This window comes from Anguilla rostrata, chromosome 7 (assembly GCF_018555375.3).
Source record: "Anguilla rostrata isolate EN2019 chromosome 7, ASM1855537v3, whole genome shotgun sequence".
Lineage (NCBI taxonomy): Eukaryota > Metazoa > Chordata > Actinopteri > Anguilliformes > Anguillidae > Anguilla > Anguilla rostrata.
Genome location: NC_057939.1, coordinates 4,953,950 through 4,980,477, shown reverse-complemented (window position 1 = coordinate 4,980,477; position 26,528 = coordinate 4,953,950). Strand labels below are relative to the sequence as shown.

At 43.2% G+C, this 26,528-nt stretch overlaps 1 long non-coding RNA gene across 3 annotated transcripts; it reads left to right on the top strand.

The window, feature by feature from the left end:
- The first annotated feature begins 4,879 nt into the window (after window positions 1-4,879).
- LOC135258828 (uncharacterized) lies at window positions 4,880-24,220 on the top strand. 3 transcript variants are annotated; one of them, XR_010331106.1, is made up of 5 exons: window positions 4,880-5,260; window positions 15,630-15,686; window positions 17,486-17,584; window positions 19,860-20,012; window positions 20,865-24,220. It is a non-coding gene; the product is annotated as an uncharacterized LOC135258828 (long non-coding RNA). The 3 variants fall into 3 exon arrangements; XR_010331107.1 differs by lacking the exons at window positions 15,630-15,686; window positions 17,486-17,584 and having other exon boundaries at window positions 4,885-5,260; XR_010331108.1 differs by lacking the exons at window positions 17,486-17,584; window positions 19,860-20,012; window positions 20,865-24,220 and adding an exon at window positions 16,664-17,477 and having other exon boundaries at window positions 4,885-5,260.
- Window positions 24,221-26,528: the final 2,308 nt, after the last annotated feature.

Here is a 26,528-nt window from a genome sequence, read left to right as displayed (position 1 = left end):
AGGCTACTGACAGTCTGGCAAAATCCATGCTGATGACATCATTAGACTACATAATTTATGCAAAAAACATAATCTTCACATAGACTGCATTCATAGTCATCTGGTAGTCCTGCCCTGTAGAGCTTATATCAGTTATAAATCAAAATCTAAAGATCTGAAATATAAATACAGTAAATACTAGACTTACTAGCTCACCATCTAATAAATTATTCAAATGTTACATAGTGCGTGCTGAATGTGTACACATGGTCGTCTATCACAGGTCTGAAGTAGGCTGTTTGCATTCTCGGTCTCACCACTAGATGGCAACCTAAAGCCAAAAAACAGAATCCACAACACTGCACCCAGCTACCATATAATCAGGCCCTGACACAAATTCCGTTTAATCCATAAACCCTTATAAATGTGAACAGAGTGAATGAGAGTCCTTGTTTATATTTCTGTCAAATTGAAAGAATTAATCCTACAATAGATGGCCCCGAGATTAAAGGTTTATAAATTTCCTCTCGCGTATGAATTATTAACGGTTTTTTCAAGTGCCTTTCAGGCTAATGTAAAATATGGCAGCTTATAACAACACTCCACCATCAAGTAGAAGAAATTAGTTAGTTTATATGAAAAAGGGAATTAGTTCTGGTCGCACGGAGAGTGAAAGCAGTAATTGCTGTCGCTTTGCTCCTCGGAAACTTCAGCGACATTATAGGTGAGGCTGACCCTGGAGGCAGCGCGTGTCTGGTGATTCATGGGGGATTTTTTAAAAAAAAGAGAAAATGGCCAACCTGTGTCTCCTGTGTGACATTCAGTCATTTATAGTGCAGCCTTGCTGCTGGGGGAACCTGGTCCATAAACCCCTCAGTAGGCAGTCAACAGGAGGGGGGGCAGTGGGATGGGTTTTTTTCTGCTCGTAAAAAAAAGAACAGGTGAAGCTGCTGCTTCATGTCACGACTCACGGCTGATGTTCTCTCTGGGCTGCGGACTCCTGCCCACGCAATCGTTGGCCTCCTCGCTCAGACTGAGAACACAGTCTCACTGTTTTAAGTCTGTTAAAAACAAAAGGATGGAAATTACACTGGATCTCTAGTTCCAGACAGACGCGTGGGTTGGGGGGGGGGGGGGGGAGACGGGATGACGTGTCACCCCGAATATTGTGAGTTTATTTTCTAGACTTGCTCATATGCTTGTGAGACTTGACATTTCATGACAGGAGGCTAGGTATTGGGTTTTTTTTTGTGAGAGTGTGGTGGCGGTGGTGGTAGCAGTAGTGATAGTGATATTGATGGTGTCAGTGTACTGACGTGCCTGTCAATGTACTGACACTTCAGGAGGTACTTCATCAAGTGCTAGGCAACGATACTGAAAAATATCTTTCCCTCCCCAGCTGAGCCTCTGGCTTGTATTAGAATTCAGGTTAACCTGGTGAAGAAGGGGAGCAATAGCCATTCTAACTGAAACATAGTTCAGTTGTTTAGATTGAAAACCCCAGTAAATGATTTTTTGCACCTAAACCTGAGCTATCCTATAGTGAGTAAGTTTTTCACTACAGTATTTTACTAGAGTAAAAGTATTTCACTGCTGTTCTTGATACAATATTGGCCAAATAGAACGTCTTGCTCTGTCAGAAAAGTTGAGGACACCTGAACCGACTGCAGATTAACTTCACATGCAGTATCGCATCAGAACACTCCCACATAAGCCAATCAGAAGCTTTTGTGCTACTTCTGAGCACATCTGGCTCCACTGACCTCATCTGGTCACATGACATTAAGTGTAAACTTGTGACTCCACCTTGTCATCACAGGTTCTCTCAGGCTTTAAAGTCTTGCACAGCAACAAGATTCAGGCCCCAAGGAGGCTTAAAGGAAATACTTCACCAGAAAAAACCGCTCAGATAGAAATCCTGCTGTAATCGAGCTATTATGGGGAACTTCTAATTGCCTAGGTAATTCAAGTTAGAATTAAACTGGCAAAATGAACACCTATAAACATTCCTGGGACTATCATCAATTAAGCATTTAGATAGGAGTGTAGTGGTGCAGATGACCTCATTTCTAGCTTTTAGAATTTGTACGCTGTGGGTGTTCAGTGCTACCTTACAAAAAATCCCAAAAAATGCCTAATCCTGCCCCCATCTGCAAAATAATGCATCCTATTGTGGACCGGTCCACAGAAACTGCAGCCTGTGAACACTCTCAAGCTGACATAATGTTGACACTCTGAAATTTCTCTGACCTGCTGGTACACCAAGAGGCAAGAAGAATTAGCAGAACTGACTGTCAAGAGCTCAGCAAACGGAGAGGAACGCCTGCGTTCTCATTCCCCTCCGATACCCCAGCACACACGTAACAGTACGCGCATATCTGTAGCAGAATATTAGCTCATTATTCTTATTCTACACACGGCTCGACTCACTTGCGATGTTGTAAGTGCACTTTGATTCTGAGAGATGAAGAGAGTGGTGTGTAGGTCAGAGAGAGAGAGAGAGAGAGCGAGTGCAGGGAAGAGACGTGAGGTTTCTGGGTCAGAAGTCTTCCTCGGAGATGTTTTGCATTCCTCTCCCGCCCCTTTCTTTGATCTCACAGCCATCTTGGGCACTACTGGCACTTTCAGATGGGCCATATTTGGAGATCAGTGCTGAAACTGAGCTTACGCACAAATCCTGGCCCATTTTGACAGCTGCTCGCTCCCGACTCCTGCCAGACAAACTCCATCCTGTTTTGAATTAGGGACACAAACTTTTTTCTCTCGGTTCTCATCAATAAACAATGCAGACAAAAGCACAACTCTGAAGTATACGAAGCTTGTTACAGGAAACATCGTGGAGGTGGCTGCTTTTTTTGTGCGGTCTATTTGGTGTTCCTTCAAAAAGTTTACTCCGACAGCAAGAGGAACAACACAATGCTTGAACGCGACTGATGAATTTAGTTTTAAAATTTAGTGCCTTACTTCAAAGGAACTGAAGTCGAATCTACTGCTGGAGGTTTAGAAGAATACAAATGCGCTCTTTCAATTGATTTCTGGCCACTGTCTCCAAACACAATCCCCAGCAACGTGAGCTGATTTTCAATTAGACTTAAAACTTAATTGGTAATTATTTAGTCGGACTCCAGAACTTAGCTACAGCACGACACAACAAACGTCTACTTTTTTAAGAGTATGTGGTGTAATGCCAACCAGTGCAGTGGTCACTAGTGGCCTGCAAAGTCGCAAGTGAGTTTTAACCAGTCTAGCACCACGTCACTGTTGTTTGGTACGCTTCCTGGTCTCAGTACCATTGGGTTCTTGGACACGTTTTGGGCCTAGTAGGGTCGCGACCATCCCGACCAAGCGGACTAGGTGCCGGTTTTTGGTCTCGAAACCATGACAAGGAAGTAAACAAACTCTGTTTCAGAAAAAAACAGAAACTGGAAGTGACCCAAAGCTCAGTGGCAATGGCAAAGCAACAGAAGCAGAGACTGATAAAACAGTTAAATTCAATTAAATTAAACGAAAAAATTTAAACAATTAAAGAAATCCCCCCAAATGCTGTTTACTTGCCATTGTAAAGCTGACAGCTCATCTGAAACCATCGAACATCAAAAATATACTTTATGACAAAACTGTATGGAACACTCAAAAACATACAGTAAAACTAAATTAGTTCATATTAATATGTTATATTGGTTTTTTAATTCCAAAAATACACCCCAAAATCTATCTTTACACACTTGACTTAATTACCAGCTACTGTATTCATAATGTTTGCAGTGAAATAAATAAATAACTAGATAAACAATACATAAAGCACAGTCTTTTTTACTGAATGAGGATTTTTTATTTTCCTGTGATTTTGTCATTGCTGCTGTTGAAATGCCAGGATGCTTACAATAATACTGAGGTCAGATTATATAGACTAAGCCCTGGGTCACATGACAGAGATGAAGTCTATGGCAAACACCACAGTGCAAATATCCTTAAAAACATGACTGAAAAACAGTGTGTGTACAGACAAATAAAAAGGCTATATCCTTGCAACCGTCATAAAAAAAAGACTCATATCTACTCTACACTGCAGGCTGTGTCAGAAAGTTATCGTGTTCTACAAGGACATTTGTCTGAAAATGAATCAGTTTGATTTATTGCCTCACATCACAAGCGAGCCAACTCTGAAGTCTCAGATGCCTTGCACAATATTTAATTTGTCCTTGTTTGCTTGTAAAGGTGCTATCCAATCTGACTGATAATGTGTTGAGTCGTTTGAATAAATATTGCTGAAAATTTAAATAGGTTGGCATATCCTGTATCGAATCTGAGAAATGTGAAAAGTACTAGCCTAGACTAAGTGGGCAATGTGAGAGAGACTGCATACAAATCTAAATGTCTTGGCAATGTGGCATGTTGTACAGTCATAGGGAAGAATAAGAAATTGGCTGTAGCTATTTTAGCTACATTGTAAGCTACATAATTGTAGCTATTGTAAGGCAAGGCATGGCAAGCTTACTATGTCAAGTCTCACTTTTGGTACATAGAAGAACTCATTCGGAGAGCTTTACACAGGCATGTAGAAATTACAAAACAATGATTAGTATAGCTGGGGAAATAAAATAATAAAATACAAAAACAGATCAATGAAACAGCAAAAGAAGAAAAGAGAATACTTGAGAGAGAGAGAGGGAAAAAGTGCAATGCAGTGCAAATTCTGAGAATCGATCAAAGACATTAGAGAACAAGGAGGTTTTCAAACGAGATTTGAAAGTGTAGACCACATCCAAAAGCTCATACACAGTGAGGTACAGTAGATTTTTTGAAATGTAAAGTTCTCTTTTTTTAATGGTGTGGCATTCGGTCCATCGGAGAAGCGGATTGGTTGCGCCGGCTGGCGGAGAAAGCACACGCACCTGGGTTGCGTTAACTAATCAGCCCAGGTGCTTAAATGTGTGTTGCTCTGCACAGGTGGGGCTGAGGAAACGAAAGCGAACTGCCAATGAAAAGTAGTAAGCGTTGGTCCGCTGGAGCCACCTACAAGCGGGGAACTGAAAAGTAAACTAACTTTTAGTTTATTGTTTTTGCCCGGAACCCGTGAGGGGGAAAGGTGAAGGTGTTTTGTGTTTTGAGTGGGTGCGCTCTCTCTCTCCAAGTTTCCATACGGCAATCAACGGTGTTTCCCCGAACTGCTGCATCTCCCTCCCATGGGTGTCATACTGGTGTGTGACAAATGGGAAATGAACATGAAGGATTTCTGTGGCTGGCCTACGCAGAATTTCAAACGGTGGAGATACATAAGGTGGGTTTCCGAATCTGGGAGCTCCGTGAGACAGCTCCGTGCGATGTTTAAAAGCAGTCCGGTCTTCACGAGTTGTCCTGTTTCCCCTAAAGCATCCTTTGTCGTGGAGCTGCTCCCCGAAGCCTAACTCCACAGTAAACTATTTATTCATTCACTTAGCGCATACCTTCACCCGCGGAGACTTACGGCAGTTGCAGTTTTACATTAAAGATGCATTAAAGTTTTATTTATCTTTTCGCTGGAGAAGCGCATCGCTCAAGGGTACAGAAATTAATCAAACCCACAGTCCCAAGGTCCGGATTTCAACTGCTCTATCTTAAGCATCACGTTTCATGTTTTTTAAAAAATATTTTAAATTCTCGGCCATACATAAACACACACTTTCTCGCTCTCACGCGTGTGCATTCTGACTCGCATAAATGTCAAATAAATGGGGGGGTCAACGGCCTTTTCCTCACGGTCAGGTGCAATTCCATCTCCCGACTTAAAGTCTAAGATCGAATATTTTAAAACATTTGGCGTTTTAACAGAAACATAAGAACTGTATATATCTCTAACACCCGTTGAGTGGACATTTTCTCTACTGCAATGCAAGGTATAATGGCCTTTAAAAAGCCTCTGCACAAGGTGTATGAAGCTGTACATATTGTAGAATGGCGGCTGTCTGCGTAGGCTAATCCTGCTGCACTACAGGCCAAACAGCGCTATAGAGGTCTGCACGCGGGGCTGCTTTTCACAATCCCACTTCCGCCCACTTCTGCGCAGATCCGTTCCAAATCCGCCCGCATACAGCAAGGATACTGCAAAACTCCCACCTGAAATCCTGCGCCATTGCAATCATCCCTGCAGTGAGGTTTCCGTATTAATGAACAAGCACAAATTCACTGGTCGGAACAGCGTATGTTTTTATTTGGATATTTAAAAAGTGTGATTCACACTGTTATGAAAATTTTGATTACAAGAAGCAAAGCTCGAGGGTATGAAGGGAAGACAACTGTAGTAAAAATTGGTTCACTTTGTGTGTGTTTTGCCCTGAGAATAACAGCGAACTGAATCTAAAGAGCAAACCCATCACTAAAGTTTTGTTTACTTTGGTAAACAAAGTTACTTTTGGGTCACTTTGGAAAGCTAATGTTTCAAATTCCCACCGGGCCCCTCTGTTTGGAGTCTGCATGTTCTCCCTGTGTCCATGTGGGTTTTTCTCTGGATACTCTTTCTCTAAAGACATGCAGGTTAGTCTAATTGGACTGAAGGAAAAAAAAAAGTGCTCGTATTCAAAAACACAAGCCAGTAATCGTCTGGTGGCAAGTCCAGTTCCCACAACTTCGTATGATTGTCCATATTTTATTCACGCATTCGGGACTCATTAGGATCGTTCTCAAGGATACAGGGTCAGGTTCAGGTTCATATGTAAAAATAAGGCATGACTTCCCTCGTCTGTCTCACAGTATCCACCATCACGGTGCTTGACAGCTGCAGTCAGATCTCTTGTATAAGCTCCTTTTCAGGGTCACATTATGTGCCGAACAGTGGGGGAGAAAAAGAACCTTCTGACTGCTGTAATCATCGCCATCCAAATCAGCAACCTCACACCAGCTAGCGCAAGGGCTCTGAAACATCCCAGTTGCCAGGCAACACGGATTACATCATCACCCACCACCATCATCAGCATGCACCTACCACCCCCCCTCCCCCTCTCCCCCTCCCCCCCCTTCCCACAGTCTTAAAATAGCTCAGAGATTATCAACAGCCTTCAAAAGCAGCAGCCATTTTTTAAAACCGTTTTAATGGTTCCCTGTCTCATCTGCAGCAGGCGAGAATTCAGGTATTCATCCGTGTTGCTTTTCATATGCGAGAAAGCAGGTTGGGTTTTAAAGCACAATCAGCAGCAGGTCGAGACCAGGCCCCCGGCTTCATCCTTCAGCGAGGAGGACCGTGGCCCAGCGCAGATTATGTAGAGACCGCGTGAGTCGGAGAGAAAGAAACGGGAGCTGATGGGAGCTGTGTGACCTGGGGCGAGAGAAGGAGAGAGAGAGAGAGAGAGAGCTTTGAGAATGTGCGAGCTGAAGTGGTAATGGGTTATGACAGGAGCACAGGCTGAGCTCATGGCTGCAGTCAACTGACAAAATGGCTGCAGCGATAAACGCTGAGTCTGCAGGAGTCGCCCGCGAGTCACGATTGTGGCAGTTTGTTTCCGCACAAGCGCCATTAAACGGGAGTCCCTCTTCAAATGTGGTATGTAAGTAACGCTTCAACCCCATCCTGCCGATAAATCAGACCCAGTCAGTATGAAAGGCAGATGTTTTTACGTCCATCGGATGGGATTTAGACTGAACGTTTTTGAGCTGTCCTGCGTTGTTTCTATAAGCTTTGACGTCTGTAAAATTCCACTGCGCATATTTTGCTGTAAATACTCACAATATCACGTTCTTTTCTTTTAAAATAAAAATGACATTTGGACCAATTAGGTTGAGTCATCCTAAGGAAGTGATAAAGTAGCACCATGTAGTATAGAATAGAGTGAAGAATGCAGTGTGTGTACTGTATATCTCCACCTACACCCCAATTTGCAGACATGAAACCAGTATTCTTAACATGGAAAGAATAACCGCAATTTTTAACTGAGTTAAAATCACGAGGCGGGACTCATCCTTGGATATAAATAAGTGCATAAATAAGCACATAAATATTTTAGTTTCTTTAACACCATCTGCTTAAATATCCTGGACTTCGTAGCCCCTCTAAGTCAGACGGCCTAAACCTAAAGCCCAGCCCAGGCTGAGTGATGCAATCCGAAGTCTTTGGCGGGGATTGCAGGAAAGCTCAGTGGAAATGGAAGAGGGATGAGCTACAAGTGTTCTGAGAGAAATTCTGAGACACTGTCTGGTCAAGTTTTCAGGAAGGACTTACAGCAGTGAGAACACAATTTTTCTGATGTTTTTTTTAATTTTTTTTAACATTTTCCCTGAGATGAACACTGGCGTGAGTGCCTGGGATTCTAGATTTCTCTTTGAGTGGTGGAACATCGTGGATTCCGCTTCTTTTTCCAACATTTTGCCTTTGGATTTCTCCAGCCTGAATTTTTTCTTGTCCCATCTGTCTTCAACAGGTTTTTTTTTTTTTTATACTATTGATTTCTGTCATGCTTTGTTGAATGTTTCACAAGGAGTAAACATTGTAAGGTCTGTAGCTGAAATATTTATATGGAACATTGTGTGGATATTGAGGTGGTTGTGTGCGTGTCCATTTGCAATGAGGACAGCTCACTTCATCATGGAAGATTTCCTGATTAAAAAGGCCACAGGAAAAGGTCAAGATGGCCGACATTAAAAACAGTTCTTTGGTAGCAAGTCAGTACTTTTTTTTTCTTTTTTAATACCGTGTGTATTCTGATGGTTTATTCATCAAATGTGAGGATCCAGGAATGATTTCCATGCATCATGAAGCAAGAATAACTTGCTAAAACAGAATTAGTCATTTTACAAACAATTTTTATTTTGGGCCAGTCGTACTTGAAAGAGTGTTCCCTCAGTGGGCAGGATCCTTCATAAATTCAAGAGAGCACGTTTGTAGCCAGTGCTCGTACCCAGCGGACACTTCTTTTTCTCCCTGCAATCCACAAACAAAGTTGAGCAGCCATTGCCCAACTGACCAGCGGAGTCGCAGACCAAGGTCTGAGCAGTTGTGGTTGAGATTAGGTTCAGACCATTGGGCATTTCCATGCAGCCCAAGATTTTACCTTATATATAAACTCCTAAACCCAATCCTAGATCTCCCTCTCTGGTCAGTTCAGAGGTGTATCCCTGCATAACCCTGAATTTTCCCTGTCCTCTTTAAGCCGCGATAAGGAGACGTGTTCTGCCGAGGGCTGCTGTTGGTAGATCGTTTGCGCCGATAACCTGTCAGGCAGCTTGGAAATTCAAGCTTTCGACAAATGTAAAATAAATGGACAATAAGGCAAGCGATGCGCTTCAGGTTGGAAACGCACGCATCGCGGAAAGCAGTCGAAGCTTCCGTCCTTTATAGGATCTTTGTCAGTTGTAGTTTCGAAATGCTGCCTGCAGTTCCCATCAGCTGTACAACCTATAGCGTCTCTGGACGAATGTGGCAGCTTTATATATAGTACAGGTGCCCAACCGACCGATATATAGGATTTCTCTCTCTCTCTCTCTCTCTCTCTCTGCAGTGGCAGTAACCCTGACATTTGGAAAAGGTCACTGGCTGTGACATTCAGAGTAGGCGCTGAGCAGACGACCACAGCCGTGTCATATCGCATAATGACCGCACGACCACACCAGTGTCATATCGCATAATGACCGCACGACCACACCAGTTTCATACCTCGTAATGACATGGTGTGGACAGGGCAGGTGACCCTGGTGCTGCTTCGGCCCCTCCCACACATCGATTAAAGCAAGTCTGCCTCGTTCTGTTCAAGGTGGCCACGTCTCTCTCTCACTCTCACTCTTTCTCTGCCTCTCTCTCTCTCTTGCTCTCTCTCTGTCTCTCTCTCTCTCTCTCTCTTGCTGTCTCTCTGCCCCTCTCTCTCTCTCTGTCTCTTTCTCTCTCGGTGCGACAAGGGCACTGTGGACACGGCCGAGTGGGTGGGGGTGGGTGGGGGTGCAGGGGTGGGGGCAGGAGAGGGGGAGCACCTGCTCTCTATATAAAAAAATTTCACCGGCGGCTGTTTTTCCCCATCAGAGGATGGGGGATGTCAGGTGTGCGACCCAACGGAAATCAAGTGCTGCCACTGCCACTAGCTATGCCCTGCCTGGTGCTCTGTCTGTTTTTCATTCTGTCTCACATATAATATCGGCTGTGAGATTAAACCACAATAGAAAGAGCTTCCCCCCCCCCCCCATATTAACATAGACATGGAGCTGTATAGGAAGGGAGCCAGTCGTAAGGTCCACATGGTGATGTGAAGGTTTCAATGGCACCTTCATGTTGATTCTGTGGGAGACCAGACGCTAGCAACGTGATAGATTGGATGTACCAAGGACTTTACAAATCAATCTTTGTGTTTAAGGATCATGGGTACGCATATATGATACATATCGATTTTATTTTTTCCAGAATACTTCAACATTCACGTTAAATGATAATTCCATTCCATTACATGAAAATGTTTTTTTTTTTTTTTCGTTCTTGTGAAGGACATTCTGAGTCATTTCAGAGACATTAATCGTGAACGTCTGCCCCGTGCCACCCTGTCTGGGCCGTCCAACGTCGATTCTGCCGCAGATCCCCCCGCCCCGTGAGCGATGGCCCCCGTTGTCAGGAAGCGCCCTGCGTGCAGACTGCTGATGTCACGCCATCGCCGCCGCCGTCTTCCAGCTCGGCAGTAGGGCACCTCACCTGGAGCGGGACCAGCCTGAAAAACAGCTCATAAAACCTGATTTACAGTGTGTACCTGCACCACATTTAACCCCGAACCTCCTGCCAGCCAGCGTTTTAAAAACCAAGGCCGAACACACAAAGCCTTCACCCTAAAACACTAAATAAAATCAGACTGAACTTTCTGTTCCCAATGACTTCCTGGCATAGTAATTTTCATTATATAGGATATAGTATACATTTATTATATATCATTTACTAAGTGGAGTATGGCTTTTGTGTGCACTAAATGCAGGACTTAGTCGTCCCTTATCAATGTGGATACTTCAATGCCTGCTCAAATTTTCTGTGGGTTCTAATAATAATAATAATAATAATAATAATAATTTGTACCATTTTCTAGTACCAGCAACTTGAGAAGATCATGACCTTCTCTATATTTCTGGCTGTCTCTGTCTGTCTGTGAACAGGAAAGCTGAAAATTACGGATGGATTGACAGAAACTTGGCAAATGACGGTGAACCGGGCTCGGCAGGATTTATTACATTCAATCGCTACTGCCGTAGGTACAGGTGGCAGAGCCGTGCTCTCTGCCAGACACCGCTGTAATTAACCTTGCCTCAGCACCTCAGTGCTGCGGGGTCAGAGGTGTGTTTATGTCTCTCGTGCCTGTATTGATTTTAAAGAAGTCCGTCCTGCTGTTCTCGGATTAGGAGCATCTCCCTTGGAAAAAAAAAAAAGAAAAACAGAAACGGCTGAGAGAAATCGAATGCCATGTTCAGCTCAGAGTGGTTTAACAAAAAGAGCGTTCGGGCATTAGCCAGGACCAGGACTGACAACATCGTTTGAGAGTCGTGAGAAGGCGCTAACGTGTCTTAATAAATCACCACCACATTTGATATATGATTTACGCTATATGAGCTATGAGAGAGGCCACATCCGAACGTTTAGGCTTCTGATCCTGTTTGTTTTGTGTTCTTATCGCCCTGAGCTTTTCAAGTCTTAGGTCCGATCCCCTTAAGGCGCATCCTAATTTCGAGAAAGCCAATTAATCTGGGGGAAAAAAACGTAATTATGAAGTGTTTTGCGGTGCTAAATTAGGCAAAGGGAATTGGAAAGGAAAGAAATGCCAAGTGAGATAAGCTGGATCAAGACAGCCAGAATTAGCACGAAATTACTCTTCGCTTCAAACTTTAAATCTTCACTTGATTTCTAAAGGAAATCAATTAGCCGCTAATCTTCCTTGGAAACAAGTGCTGAAGAGGGAAAGAAATTTCTATTTCATTGTGGCCAGCTTGGCTTTAAATGAGGAAGAAAACAAGCCTTGCATTATTGGACATATCTACGCCCTGTAGGGTGAATGAGAAATTTACGAGACATTTTTGAGTTGATGTTAAATTCAGCGATGCCCCTTCGCACACCAGCAATCTACTGGAAATGTACAGCTGTCCTTCATAACCCTTACGAAAAAATAAGATCTGAAATATGTCTTTTCACACATGTAAAAAATCACAATTTCACGTGGGAATTTAACATTGGACATTTGCGCATGTGATTGGCTCTTTTCAAATGAAAGAACATTTTCACATGTTAATGAAAACAAAAACGTGTACCGTGAAATTCCACATTTTCACGTGATTGACTTTTTCAGAGGTAAGCCACAATTGTCAGAAGTGAAAACAAAAAATGTGACTTCTCCCACTATAAGCGGGATTCTGTTTTAAAGTTCACATGTGTACTCTTCACATGTTGGGTGTTCACGTGTGGGTTTTTGGACACGCATGTTTTTTTCATGTTTTTTTGTAAGGGAAAGCCAGCTTACCCTGTTTTCATTCATTTCTGCAACTGCTTAAACCCTATAATGTCCTGTACTATAAGTTAAAGAGAGAAGAGAGAGAGTGAAAGAGCGAGTGAGTAGAGAGAGAGAGCGAGAGAGGCATTGAAGAACAAAGTGCAGCATGACTGGCGTGCCTTTAGCTAATAGCTGACGTGCCAACAGAGCCTCCCGCTGCCTTCGCCTTTTAGGCTGAAGGAGGATACAAGCAGGAGCTAGCGTGAGCCGCTCGCGGTCCTAGCCTCCAGGCCTGTCAGCTTAGCGCCGGGCTCCAGTGCTAATCACAGCTGGGTTTCCCCAGCTTTCCAACCGACGCTCCGACTCGGGGAAAGAACACTATGGTTTTGACGGCTCACTTGTCACCGTGGAGCTGGCCGGTCGCCTCTAAGCCCTTTTTTTTGCTGATTTGCACGCACTGTCCGTTCTGGGCCTGTCCTGCCAGCCACTGAACCCCTCACCCCCCCTACAGGACGGTGACTTCACTCAGTGCCCAAATCTGCCTTGGAGCGGGGCTGGTTTATCACCGTCTACTGCGTTCCACGTGTCGACTCTGCGCATATGTCAGGCCAATATCAATTACGATAGCATCGGTATCAGATCGCAGCCGGAGCCTGTTCCTTTTAATCTGACTGCAGACAATGCCCTCAGACGGCTGTAGTACATTTTGGTCAAATCTGACATTGTTTCGTTTATTTACTCGAAGGCCTCAAAGCGGATTTTATGATGATAAACTGCCTCTGCTTTGGCGCAACACTATATAACCAGCTCACTGACAAACGGTATTTATGAGTTCAGAAAGGTTTCAGGCTGAATACATTTAAATCAGTCGGGGAAAATGCGGCTATTCAGCACTCTAATTTGTGACATGCTGTACTGTATATCTCATACACCCAAAAAAAAATAATTATCAGAAACAATTTTTAAATGTCTAGTGGGTTGTCATGGAAAGTGTGAAATCACTTTTTTTTCTGTTAAAAGAAGGAGTAGATATATTTCATCATAGTTAGTTAAATCTCCTTCGCTGAACTATGAGACATTATGATGTATGCAGCATGCAAATGGGATGCCTTGTTTGGTACTTTATGGAGTTGATCCAGATAAACCCAAGGTGCCCTTGAAAGGGACTTAGTGGAGCATACAGAAACTCGAACACTGTTCTCATACAAATCAAACCCCTGACGGTGGAGCCCAAACAAAATGTAAGGCCAAGCGTCCGACTCCCCAAGGTCAATATGTTTCAGCAAACGGGCATTGATTTTGCTCTTTAACAAAGATATGTTCGGTCAGCTCGATAAATTCACTCCCGTGCTGGAAAAGCTGAAGACAGGCGATGCCTCACGGGTGTTTTCTCTTGCAAATATATCACCGTCTACTCGTGTAATTGTACGGAGGAAACGGAGAGCCCTTCTCGTAGCAGTTTTACCGCTCGGGTCGTTCCGGTCAGCATCAAATTCACTCCCACAGTCTAAAGACATGCAGGTTAGGTTCATTGGAGAGTATGAATGACCTGCAGGTATGAGCGTGAGTGTGTGTGCCCTGCGATGGGCCAGAGAACTGTAAATGTTCTGCATTTATATAGTGCTTTTATCCAAAGCGCTTTACAGTTGATGCCTCTCATTCACCAGAGCAATTAGGGGTTAGGTGTCTTGCTCAGCGGCACTTCGACACGCCCGGGGCGGGGGATCAAACCGGCAACCCTCCGACTGCCAGACAACCGCTCTTACCTCCTGAGCTATGTCGTGGGTCCTGGATGTATTCCTGCCCTGTGCCCAATGCATGCTGGGATATGCTCCAGCACTTCCTATGACCCCCTGACCAGGAATAAGCCAGTATAGATAATGGATGGATGAAAAAAGAAAAGTTCTCAAGAAAAGCTAAATTCTTTTTTTTTTTTTTAGCATTTGGATTTTACTTGGCCGGGTGTGGTGCCAAATATTGTCCACGTGACCCCTGAAATATTGCAGACTTTCTCTCCCAATAAAGATCTAGAACATTCTCCAAGCCGAGAAGAGATGGTAAAAACAGGACCCCAATCAACATAGTGGCTTGCTGCATCAGCGATTTAAAGGATTCTGGTGTGTGAAAGTACTCTGTCCCACAAGAGCTAGGGGCTAGATCTGCCTCTAAATTAACCGTGATCCTCTTATTCCTCTCGCTGTCCTCAAGACTTATTCTGGGATAAATGAGTGGCAGTCCACAGGCGAGTGTATACTTCAGTAAATTATTTGTTAATGCTGACCATCGGCTTAAATAGCTCTTGCGAGAGCCCTTGCAAGAATAATGTAATAGAGTGTTTGACACTGCCTCTGTCTCAAGAAGAGAGAACAAACAAGACACCCACTTAAATCTGGAAGGCCCACTTTAAGCAGTTGCCAAAATCCCTGTAATGAAATTCAGTACCGACAATGTGCTGTGGTCAACATATTCCCAAAAAATTATAAAATAATCATGTAGTTTACTCAATAGAGGTGAACTTGGGAAATAAAACTTGGAAACTCAATCTGAGAAACAACAATCTGCTATTCCGCCATTTTGTAGAAACCTGTAGAAACCTCCATTTTGTAGAAACCTGCAGTATAGAGATGACCTACTTGAATCCTATTGGTCATCGCCTTAGTGAGTCACAGTTTCACAGGGTCAGACTAGTGCATCTAAATAAACTCAGTGTGAAGGCAAAAAAAAGAAAAAAGATTTGCCCAGTTATGCCGCCATAAGTGAATATTCATTCTGCTTCATTTTGCTTTCTTGTGTGACTTTGCTGTTAAATGCAGGCATTTTTTAAATTTTTTTCCAAGAATAAATTTCACCTCCTGTTCAGCCAGGCTAGCCTTTTAGCTGTGTTATTTTTTTGCTGCTATTAGAAGCCGAATGTAATTTACTTCCTCATTACTTTAAAAAATATGTATAAGCCTGCAATGAAGAGGGATGATTGCATCTATGGTCTTTTGCATACATAACTAGTTATTTACTATGGAGACACATTGGTAAAAAATGCAAATCCTTTGAACAAAGGTAGTGCGTGACCAGTAAATCAATCAGAGTATGCATCCACTGAGGCTAGATGCTGTATATTTTATCAAACGCATGTTTAAAGCCATACTCACCTGTCCTCTGTGTGCATCTTGTGATTTGACAAAAAGGAAGAAAAGAACAAATCATCAGAGAAATGACTGAGCATGTCTGGTTTTTGGCCACCAGATTCCCCAGAACAGTATTTCTTTTGGAATGAAGCAGATGGAGTGTACTGTGCTCCAGGTAAGAAATGTCAGGTGAGGTCATTTGAGGATGTTCCCAGTGGTGCAGAACCCCTTCCCCCCCCCCCTGCTGCCCCCACCACTTCACTGACCCCACCCTTCCACCACCACAGAAGCCAAGTGACAGACACATGCACTTTTGTATATTTTGTGACCCATGGCAGCTTCGCAGAGTGGTTTCTGAATGAATTTTTTGGAGTTTGCCAATGCGAAGACGCCTCTGTGGACACCATGCATTGTGCTCATAAAATGACAACAGCATTACCTCTGCTCACCAAGGCATGCACAAGGGCAGCTCTTTGGTTTTACTCATCTCTTCCTGCACTAAGCCTGAGAAGTCTGAGAAGAAACTCTAAAGACTTTAATCACGTCATTTCATCATGTCTTCAGAATCACTGAAATAATTGGATCATGAAAATGTGTAAGATAGACAACAGCCTTTGATCAGCAAGAAGCCAAAGTGGCTATGGCAGCATGGGAGTGAAATAGATGCAAGAATCCATTCATAATGTGCTCTCTGCAGGCTGACATGTTCATGGGTGAATGAGCTCTAAATATAGAATATAACAAATCCAGCTGAACAGATTCAAAGGTTGCATATTAAGTATTTATTGGCATAAATGTGCTCACTGTGTCTAGTGTGCTAGTTTCATGAGCTACATCTGAGCTATATTTCATGAGCTATATCTTTTTGACATGGTAGTGAAATGGTATCGAGAAATCGTGCTACCTGATCTAAGCACTTGGCACGTCTTTGACTGAACGATGCCTCTTTTATCCTTTCCACATACCTGACCTCGCTTTTTGGCCTGAAGAGTCATATATAAAATATAGTCATTTATAAAAAGGTCATTCAACCTCAAGAATTTTTTTTTCTTAAGGTTACTAACAGTTAAAGGACTTTGTCCCTGGACCTAAACCGCTAGAAAAGAGGTATTCAGAAAGTCTTATTGGCTCCATGTAGCCGCTTGTACATAGGAGACACTGCGGCCATCAGACCAAACAGATGGAAAAACATTGGATGGAACAGACAGGATGGACTCAGAATCAGCCCCAGAACAGCCCGACCAAGATTAAAACTGGCTCTCCGAGTAAAAGGGTTGGGAAAAAAAAAATTCTTTCATCTCCTTAATAAATTCATGTCTTGGCCTTTTCGAGCTGTTTATACAACAGAAAACTCACCAACAGATGGCACTGAGTGGGAGACATGGCCTGTTGAGCAGTAAGAGGGGCTGAAGAACGTGCTTCTCATGTACACGGGAGACTTAAAATGGCTGCCTGTAGTGTGACTCTAAACGTGTTGCTTTAAGCGAAAAGTAGCACCAAAAACAACGCCTTTTGATTGGTTGCATTCATCCTTTTCATAAACATGAATCACAAGGACCACTGACATTACGTGCGCTTGGTGCACACACGCCACTGTGGTTAATTTTGTCATATCTTCTGTGTTTTCAAGACTAGTTTACTTACGGCTCTGCTAGTTTATGAGGTCAAACCTGCATGTAAACGTCTTGTTAGTTTAAAAAAAAGCAATAGCTTCATATCTCCATGACACCAAGAGAGAGAAAGCCGAACTAGTGGTGATTATCTGCTTCATGAAATTCTCCTCAGCCGGGTATAACCTTCTGTAAAGCTCATTGAGGTAATCTCTGTATGATGAAAAGCGCTATATAAATAAAATGTATTATTATTATTATTATTAATCTGCACTCATAGAGGGATCATGCCCTGTCAGGGAATACTGGTTCTCTCTCTCTCTATCTATCTTTCTCACTTTCTCCCCCTTTTTTCTCATTACAGGATAGTCTTTCCTGTTCTCTGTTATTGAACAGGAAGAGAGAAGAACATTTGGTATGGAATCTGGAAGGAGTAAGGGGACCGAGAGCTGAGTAAGAATAAGTAAGAATTTAAATTGCTTGCAGAAATTCAGAGATACAGTACAGCCACTGAGAAACTCAATTAATGCTGTTTATGCCATAACAGCTGTGGAGGCTGTCCGCACCATAAGCTTTTAGTTGTGAAACATGATGTTTCGAGCATCAAATCAGCCTTCATATTTTTCAAGCGAGGTTCATGCCAAGTTTCATTGTCCCTGTGGCATTAGTTTACATTTATGGCTGCAACACATCTTGGTTGTCTGAGTACAATTTTTATTTTGATTTATTAATTTATTTTTGGTGTCAACCTATCTTGGAATGTGCACATAAAAATTATTGCTCGTCTTGCTCAAACCAATTTTGAAGTTGAGCAAGCACTGATTCAATAACATCACTTGGAAACTGGCCCATCATTTTACAAGAGATCAATTTTAATTTGACACACTAATAATAGTGCAGGGTAAATACAGACCTTAAAGAAAGATGCAGGCGAGTTCAGTTGAATGATCTCCAAATGGACCCACTCAATATTTTTAAGAGCAACTTATTGCCTTGTTTTCTGGAACAAGACCATTTCAAATGAATGATTTCTATTAAAGTAACGTGGATAATGTCTCCGTCAGAGCATTAGTCTCCACACAATAAAATGGCTCACTTAAACTATGGCAGAAACCAAATTATAGGGCGGCAGGTTCAATGACAGCTCTGTCGTCAAGCAATTTTTTTTGTACGCCTGTGATGACAAATAATTTCTGATGTCTATCTCTAGCAGCTATTGTACAGTATGACCGTTGCCACGGTCACTGACATTTTTACACGTTTGTGTGGCTTTTAAAATGGACTGCTCCACATTACCGCCAGGCTTCGGGTCATCTTTAAAAATCCATGCTTATTACAAACGGTAATTTGTGATCATCTTTTTTTTTTCAGTCGGGAGCTTGCGCTGCCACTGCGAGGCCCATTTGCATAAAAAATTGTAACGTTGGCGGTTGGAATTTAAATATGCATGATCCAGACAGCGCGCTGGGTCACTTTCCGCAGTGCTGCAGCTGTGTGTGCTTTTCACTCCTCGCAGGTGTTTGGTGAAATGTGCGGGGGGGGGGGGGGGGGCGTGCGGCAGTTTAATGGCCACAGAAGCAAAAGCAGTCCATTTGTGGATTTCCTCCCTCTGTGTTTCCTCTCAGATGTGATTCGTTTATCACAGGCCAGCTGACTGACAGCTGTCCAATCGGCAGTTTATGACACGAGACGAACTTGCTTGCTTTATGGACAAATTTGTGTTCTTGACCACTCTGGCTCCGACATGACTTCCTGTTTAACTGTGCCCGACCGTAATACCCACAGGAAGCTTGTGCATTCAACACGGCACATTCCAGCATCACAACATCCTGTAGCCGCCTGTCTTGTTGTTGTTGTTGTTGTTGTTGTCGTCGTTGCTCTGAGGCTTTGAGGATGATGGCGTTCTCAGTTTCGTATTTTCCAGAAACTAATTACACACTTCAGATGATGGCAACGCACACCGGCTCGCCGCGAGATGAACGAAGTTAACGCGCGCGGCCGAGGAACGCTCGAGACTGTTAGCACAACACAAAAGGCCAGGGTAAACCGGTTGGCAAATTGCACTGCTCCAGTCGCTGCCCTGTAAGCAAGATAAACACATCCAAGCGAAAACCAAAAGCTAAAATGTCTAAGAAATGTGCCTGGATTGAGCTTCTAAAAGTAGAAGCTATTGGTATTTTTTTCCAGGTTTTTATTGTTTGCACAGCCTAGTCTCACCATTTTATAGCAGCTAATAACAGTAATTCTGTCCTGTGCCAATGTGCTGCAGGTCCACCCTGCCCTGTCCCTAAGGCTGCTGAGGAATGTATTTCTGGTGGTATGTTGAGTCTAAAGAGCCTTGAGGGCTTTGTTTTGAGTTCAGGAATCAGATACTTATTGTACATAGTGATTCAAAGCCTTCACAAGCACCATTTTTAGAGAGCATATACAGCTGACCTAGCTGGCCAGGACAAGGACCTCAGTCGTTCATTAAGAGCCGCTCATTTAGAGTAATTTGTTTTTTGCGATATGTTTGCGTTTATTGAGGAATTGTTACATCCCACCGTTTTCCAGGAGGCCAGTTTTATCGTCTGTCAAGGAGATTTTTTTCCATTTTTTTCCCCACCAAATTGGCTCATTTGGATTTCTTTCACACCCTCTGGAAAACGTTGTGGAGGACTGTGCAATGACCTCTTTGTAAACTCGACGCAGAAATGGAAAACTGATTGATTGATTGACATTTGCCGTCCAACCCCCAGGCGCAGGCCACTGCTGGAATAGCCGCTGTTTGAATGGCTTAGCGCAGGAGGGGATGTGTACAGCTCACGTCCGCAGTCGTCTCCCGCGTGCTCGGACACCAGCAGAACCTGGAGACCTCCTCCTTGGAGCTGCCCTCCGCATACTCTTACCAGGCGAGAATGCGTGCAAGACCAGCAGGTGGAGGATTTTAGGTGGAGGTGCGCAATAAAACTTAAAAGGGTAACACCGCTTCAAGAGAACGTGAAGGAAGCTATTTAGCTCAACGGGGAGACATCGCAATGTTCTGCATTTTAGCGAATGATGTCGATTAGCAGTTTTAACCATATACTGTGGGAGTGAAGCAGTGACCCCTGAACTGCCTGAAATAGCACCATATACTGTAACTACAGCTGCCCACGGACTGCTAATGAAACTGGCTGCACAGCACACAGCGTGAGCTGGCCTCTCTCTGGCAAACCTGGCAGTGTGGCAGTGGAGAGAAGCTGTATTCATGATTGGACTGCGACCCAGAAATCCCCGAACAGAAGCCATTTTAATCAGTTAATATCAGCGACTTACCCTGTGTCTGTGTGACTGTGACCTCTTCATATTCTTAAATGGGTCATACGGCCGATTTAGCTTTAATTACCACGGCAATAACCCAGCTTTAGCCTTAATTATGCAGGCAATAACCCCAACTCCCACCGCCCACCCCAAAAAAAAGAAACTCACACGTACATAAACTTGCATGCGCACGCACACACACACACACGCATGTTCATAAACACGTGTGTGCACACACATGCTCAGGCTACCAAAGACTGGGGCTCTTGATGACAAAAGATTCTGAGATCACAGTAGTCTTGTGGTCTCCCACATTACAGAAAGTAGTGCTTGTCTATAGCTGTGTTTCCGTTAAGGCCTTCACCTTAAGAGACCTGCAGGAAACTAATTGACAGCTCTGGTCAGAAGACGAACTGCATCATTTACCACCTGCTGTCTCCGATGTTCCCTCTCTTGCTCAGGCTTACAGAACCAGCAGCCAATCTGCAAGCCAGGAAGGTGGCCAAAGTCAAAGGTCGAGAGACACCTGCGCTTAAATGTAGGACTGGGATTTCAAACTGTCACTTCCTGTCACTTCCTGCACATTTGTAAAATTCTTTTTTGGTTCCCCGAGCTGTAGGCAGTGACCAAATAGTGTCTATTTCTTTCTCAAAATGAAAGGAACAATTTAATAATGCTGGGTGTACCACACAATCCAAACAGTAATGAGGACAGACTATAGTCCTTAGAGGAAACAGACCACGTTAGGTGTCCTTCCTTTAACGTCTTGCCATGTTCGAGTGGAGGAGGACTCAGTGGATGTGAACACTAAACTCTGCAATCTGCTCGGCCTGAATGACAGTCTGCTCTCCAGCCTTTATTAGTGCCAGAACCGGTCCTCTCTGCATCCCGGTCTCAGATACTCACATAGCAAACACGAATGTGTATTCAGTACACCGTTCCAGTTTTCCAGATCTGAAATGACAGTATAATTAGTTTAACACGCTAGGATTATTTCCAGTTCATATTAGTAAGATTCAGTTAAAAGGCAGTGAAGAACACCCACAGTGCCTCTATGACAGTTGCGCAGCAGGTCGATGGGCCCATGCTGTGGAGATCCATAATGGAGGCAAATGCACATATATCTAAATAATTCGGTATGCTCATGACCATGGTCAGAGTGGATGATGATGGGGGGGGGGGAAGGAGAGGTCCTGTTCTGGATCATGCCACTGTGACGTTTTTCGGAGGCTGACCACCAGTCCCTCTCCCCTCCACCCCCCCCACGGACACCCACCAGCCTCGACATCTGAATTCAGCGAAATAACCGCAGGAGTGTTCCAAATCGATGGTGCAGCATTACCATAGAAATGAAAGTGGCACGAATCATTAAACTCCCTCGCATACAACTAATTACAACTAAAATGGTAAAATATTGAAAATTCAGGAATACAAGAATATAAAATCAATGACTAAATAGCATTGCATAAACCATATAGGTATAGAGTATAAAATGAGTTTGCAAATATTAAAAAGTTAATGTGGAAATTACAAAAAGTTCATTTTCCACAATTGTAACTGGCCTGGGATCAGTATACTTTTTCTCCAGTAGAATTTGCCACCTCACATGCACCAATTCAAAATAGATCTTGAAGTAAATCATAAAATGCAACAGCTGTTTTTTTTGGAAATCGGCATGACCACATCATGCATCCTCTCTATACCTTACAGAACACTTATCAGTGCAAACCTAGAGGCGTTTTCTCAACGAGACATACTATGATCGTGTCTGCATTCACCAGTATGATGCTGTGAATTCTCACCAGTACACAGGACTGCATAATTACACATCATTAGACTTTAACGCATTGCTCGGCGTCCGTAAGCTTTCTGGAGGAACTTGTATTTGCTCAGGAACTCCATTTAAATGGAAACAAGCTCTCATTAAACTGCTATACTCGAGTTGGCGTTGATGCCATTTCAGTTAATCAGAACTCCACGGCTTTTGGTGTAATTGCATGGGTTTTAAATCAACATACTATGCAGCACCCAGTTTTGATTGCACCGACTGGCTGTCATTTCCCAGTTTGATTAGTTAGTGGAATATTTAACAAATAGCAGGGCAAACCTATTATATCAATGCCACCCAGGAAAAGTAGCCAAGTGTTTACTCTATTTATGGGGGGGGGTGAAACAGGCTTCTCTTCCATTTCAGTCTGTATCATTCCCCATAGATTACCACTTGCTGGCATAAGCACGAAAATAGAGTTCAGTCAAATCTCGTACACAATACGAAACGATTCTCTTGTGTGCACCTCAGAGTGCTTTTACACAGGCCTCTGCACAAAAAAAGGTAATCACACTCGGAGTGGCTTTTTACTATCAGCCACTGTCCGCTAAAATAGTGTGGCAAACACTTTCGATACTTTTGACACTGTCACCTGGCAGGGGTAATTACCCACAGGAAAATAGACTCTGAGAGACCTAATGGGATTAGTGTTATCACATAAGATTTTCTTCGACAGTAAATGTTAACTGCCTCAATTAAAGATGCAATGTGGCTCTGTGCCTATAAGTGGTATGCGTCACCTTCAGAAGATCAATACGAGCGTTCATCCAAAGACATTTCATTTGTTTTACTGTAATCACGGATGGAAATTTTAATAGCTAAATCTACACACTGCTGGAATAAAAAAAAAAAAACATTGTTGCTAGGCTTGGAACATGTACATCAGGCTTTGACATTTTTCACAGCCAGCGGCACTGAAAGCTGATGCCACTCTGCTCTCAATTGATCGCATTCAGGTGCAAATTCAGGTGCAAATCAAAGCCTTACTGGGACTGACATTTTCAGAAATAAATGCTTGTAGTCCATTAGCTCATGACAGCCATTTTTTTTTGAAGATTTTTTTTTTTCACAGTTTAGTTACAGGAAGTTCTGCAGTATTGTATGAGGGGGAAAAAAACAGCATGTCAACCCACGTTCTTGAGAAAAAGATCTTTAAATCTTTCACATGTCCTGAAAGAAATATTGGTCAAATCATGAAGATGGAAATAGATTTTTTGAAATAATTTAAAATGGAAGAAAATTGAATATGCTACATCCAGGTCCTTGAGACTAAGTAATAATAATACTAATAATAATTATTATAATTATAATACCCACAGTTCTTGGACTCCCGATTACTCAGAACAATAAAAAGGACTAGTGGACAGTGGCAATGCAACTGCTACGTTTTGACATAGATCTTCATGCAGAAGTACCTCCAAAAAAAGTATGTTGCTATCTATGTATGCTCTTGATAATTGACTGCATTTATATTGCTGCCATAATCGCCTAGTTTCCAGTGCTTATTTTAGAACATGCATTCTACCCCTTCATTACGCTGGATATTTAATGAATATTTAATTCACGCCTTTCTCAAGCGTGTGTGCAGCTGTGCCAAATCCAGCATTGTATCTACCAGCTTCCAGTCTGCAGTCTTCATTGTCTTGGTAGCAGCCGTACCACCCTGTACCCGTCTCATGGCTAACTGCTGAAGCTAAGCAGCCATACCACCCTGTACCCTTCTCATGTCAAACTGTTGAAACTAAGTAGTCATACCACCATGTACCCGTCTCATGGCTAACTGCTGAAGCTAAGCAGCCGTACCACCCTGTACCCGTCTCATGGCTAACTGCTGAAGCTAAGCAGCTGTACCACCCTGTACCCGTCTCATGGCTAACTGCTGAAGCTAAGCAGCCATACCACCCTGTACCTGTCTCATGGCTAACTGCTGAAGCTAAGCAGCCATACCACCCTGTACCCGTCTCATGGCTAACTGCTGAAGCTAAGCAGCCATACCACCCTGTACCTTCTCATGGCTAACTGCTGAAGCTAAGCAGCCATACCATCCACCTGGTACCCGTCCTCATGGCTAACTGCTGAAGCTAAGCAGCCATACCACCCTGTACCCTTCTCATGGCTAACTGCTGAAGCTATGCAGCTATACCACCCTGTACCCGTCTCATGTCAAACTGTTGAAACTAAGTAGTCATACCACCATGTACCCTACCTCGATTAAAAAAAACGAAACAAAATCCAGTTCCTTTGCAAATCACACTGCTGCCAATCAGTAGCCTTAACGATGCATGCTGGGATTCATATTTATCAGCACTTACTGCCACAACTTCCATTACCGATTCAGAAAACTCCAGAAAGTGAAGTATCTCTTTAACAGGCAGTGCAGTGCCTGACCCCACCAGCAGGGGTCGCTGATGCGCAGTGAGACAACATCGCTGTGGCTGAATGAACCCTGTTCTGTTCCTGGGTGAGGCTGGAGCCGATTCTGCACCACCTCTTACTAGGGCTCTTGGTCAGAGCTGGTAAAGCCCAGATTCAGTGCCCGAACCTGGGATACCTCATCTATGCCCCCCTGTGCCTTCAGAGTCTGAGCCACCCAGCGGCCCCGGAAAGACTAGTTTATTTGGTATTTATGATTAAGCAAAATAGAGACGAACAGATGCAGCGGCAGATGAGCTTGTTTTTCGAGCACCTAGCGAAGGCTGGCATCTGTTGGCCCGACGAGCGCCTCTGGTGCATCAGTTTTTGTCGCCACCGAATGCCAAACCCAACGTTATTCACAGAGGCATTTGTTTTCCCCTCCTCAAGCCAGCAATCTACCAGCTCAGCTTGGTGTGTCACCTGGTTGCAGGTGTCACTTATTTTATGTGAGTGCTTTTTTGGAACAGTGACGTGTTCTTGCTAAAAATGGCATCGGTTTATTGACAAATAGATGTTTGGCTAATTTGTTACTTGCGTCAGCCCAGAGCGATTAGCAAAAAGGCGTGGTCACCTGGGGGAAAGCACAGATAAGATCTTGGCAGTAAAACGGGCATCAAAACTCAATTTATAGTAAGCGCCGTTCCAATGCATATATTCCAATGTTTTGTTTCCAAGAGACGTTGCAATAGTTACAATACCAGCTTGCTACAGTCTTGCCAAGACTGTTTGTTTTTTTTATCAGCGATGGTTTTCCTGGCAGTGAATGCATATAATATGATGAATAAGATAACATAGACGCATGAACGTCATGGGAAAATACAATTTCAAAAAATCTTAAATGAATGATAACTTTACCTATTTGCCTTTCATCTCACCTCTTTCCATCCTGAACCTGAGAGCCTTTTCATTCATAGCAAATTGGTAACCAAGCCACATGCCGTATTTTTATTTTTATCTTTAACAAAAACATTGGATAAGACAGTTGGGATCGGATACAAATCCCACCTTAAATTTCAACTTCTGGTTTGTTGTGCAGGATTAATGTGCCCGTGGGCCTCTGTTCTGAAGCCTGCTGTTCACGAATGCTAACCTGTGGCATTACAGCAGAAAGGCTTTTTTTTTTTTTTTTTTGTAGAACAGAATTCCTGACGTGAATCGAAGCTTTCTGAGGCAGCCTGACAGTTCCCTTGGTGATCCAATTTGTCAGACATGAGTGCTTTCATAAATTACAGTCTCTGGCAATAGAGCAATAATTATTTGCCTGATAACCCAGATGACGTTTGACACTTTTTTTTTTTTTCTCACGTCCATTTAGGCTGGCTTCCTCACCAAAAAGTCATTTGAAACAGACATGCTGGTCTCACCTGACCTTATTAATCTGCACAGAAGGACTACAAGTCATCACCCTGCCCTGAACTGCATACCATGAGTACTGAACATGTCAAAAAGCATAGATTAAAAAGAAGCATACATAGGAAGGAGCCTTCTCTACACTTTGGGTATGTGAGGTTGTTTTTCTAAAAAAAATATTAATCACCAGAAAGAAATGCCACAAATTCCACATCAATTCATTATTAGTTAGAACATAAATTTTAACACTACTTCTGTGTTATGGCTCAGAAGACTAGTAAATAAACACAAACAGATCTATCGACTTAAAATACAGACTCATAGTGGTGAATTATGCAGAGTGGCACTTAAGCTGTCATCGGACGTAGATGAATGAATTACTGGCCAGAATGGGCGCAGAATCCATTCACCGTACGGTTTTGATGTCTTGTTTTGAAAGGAAGATGGCACCATAACTCCCGTGAACCCTATGTGGCATGTTCGCTAAGAGCTCTGCTGACAGTCAGCCCCTCGGGAATGGCTTCCCCTAAGC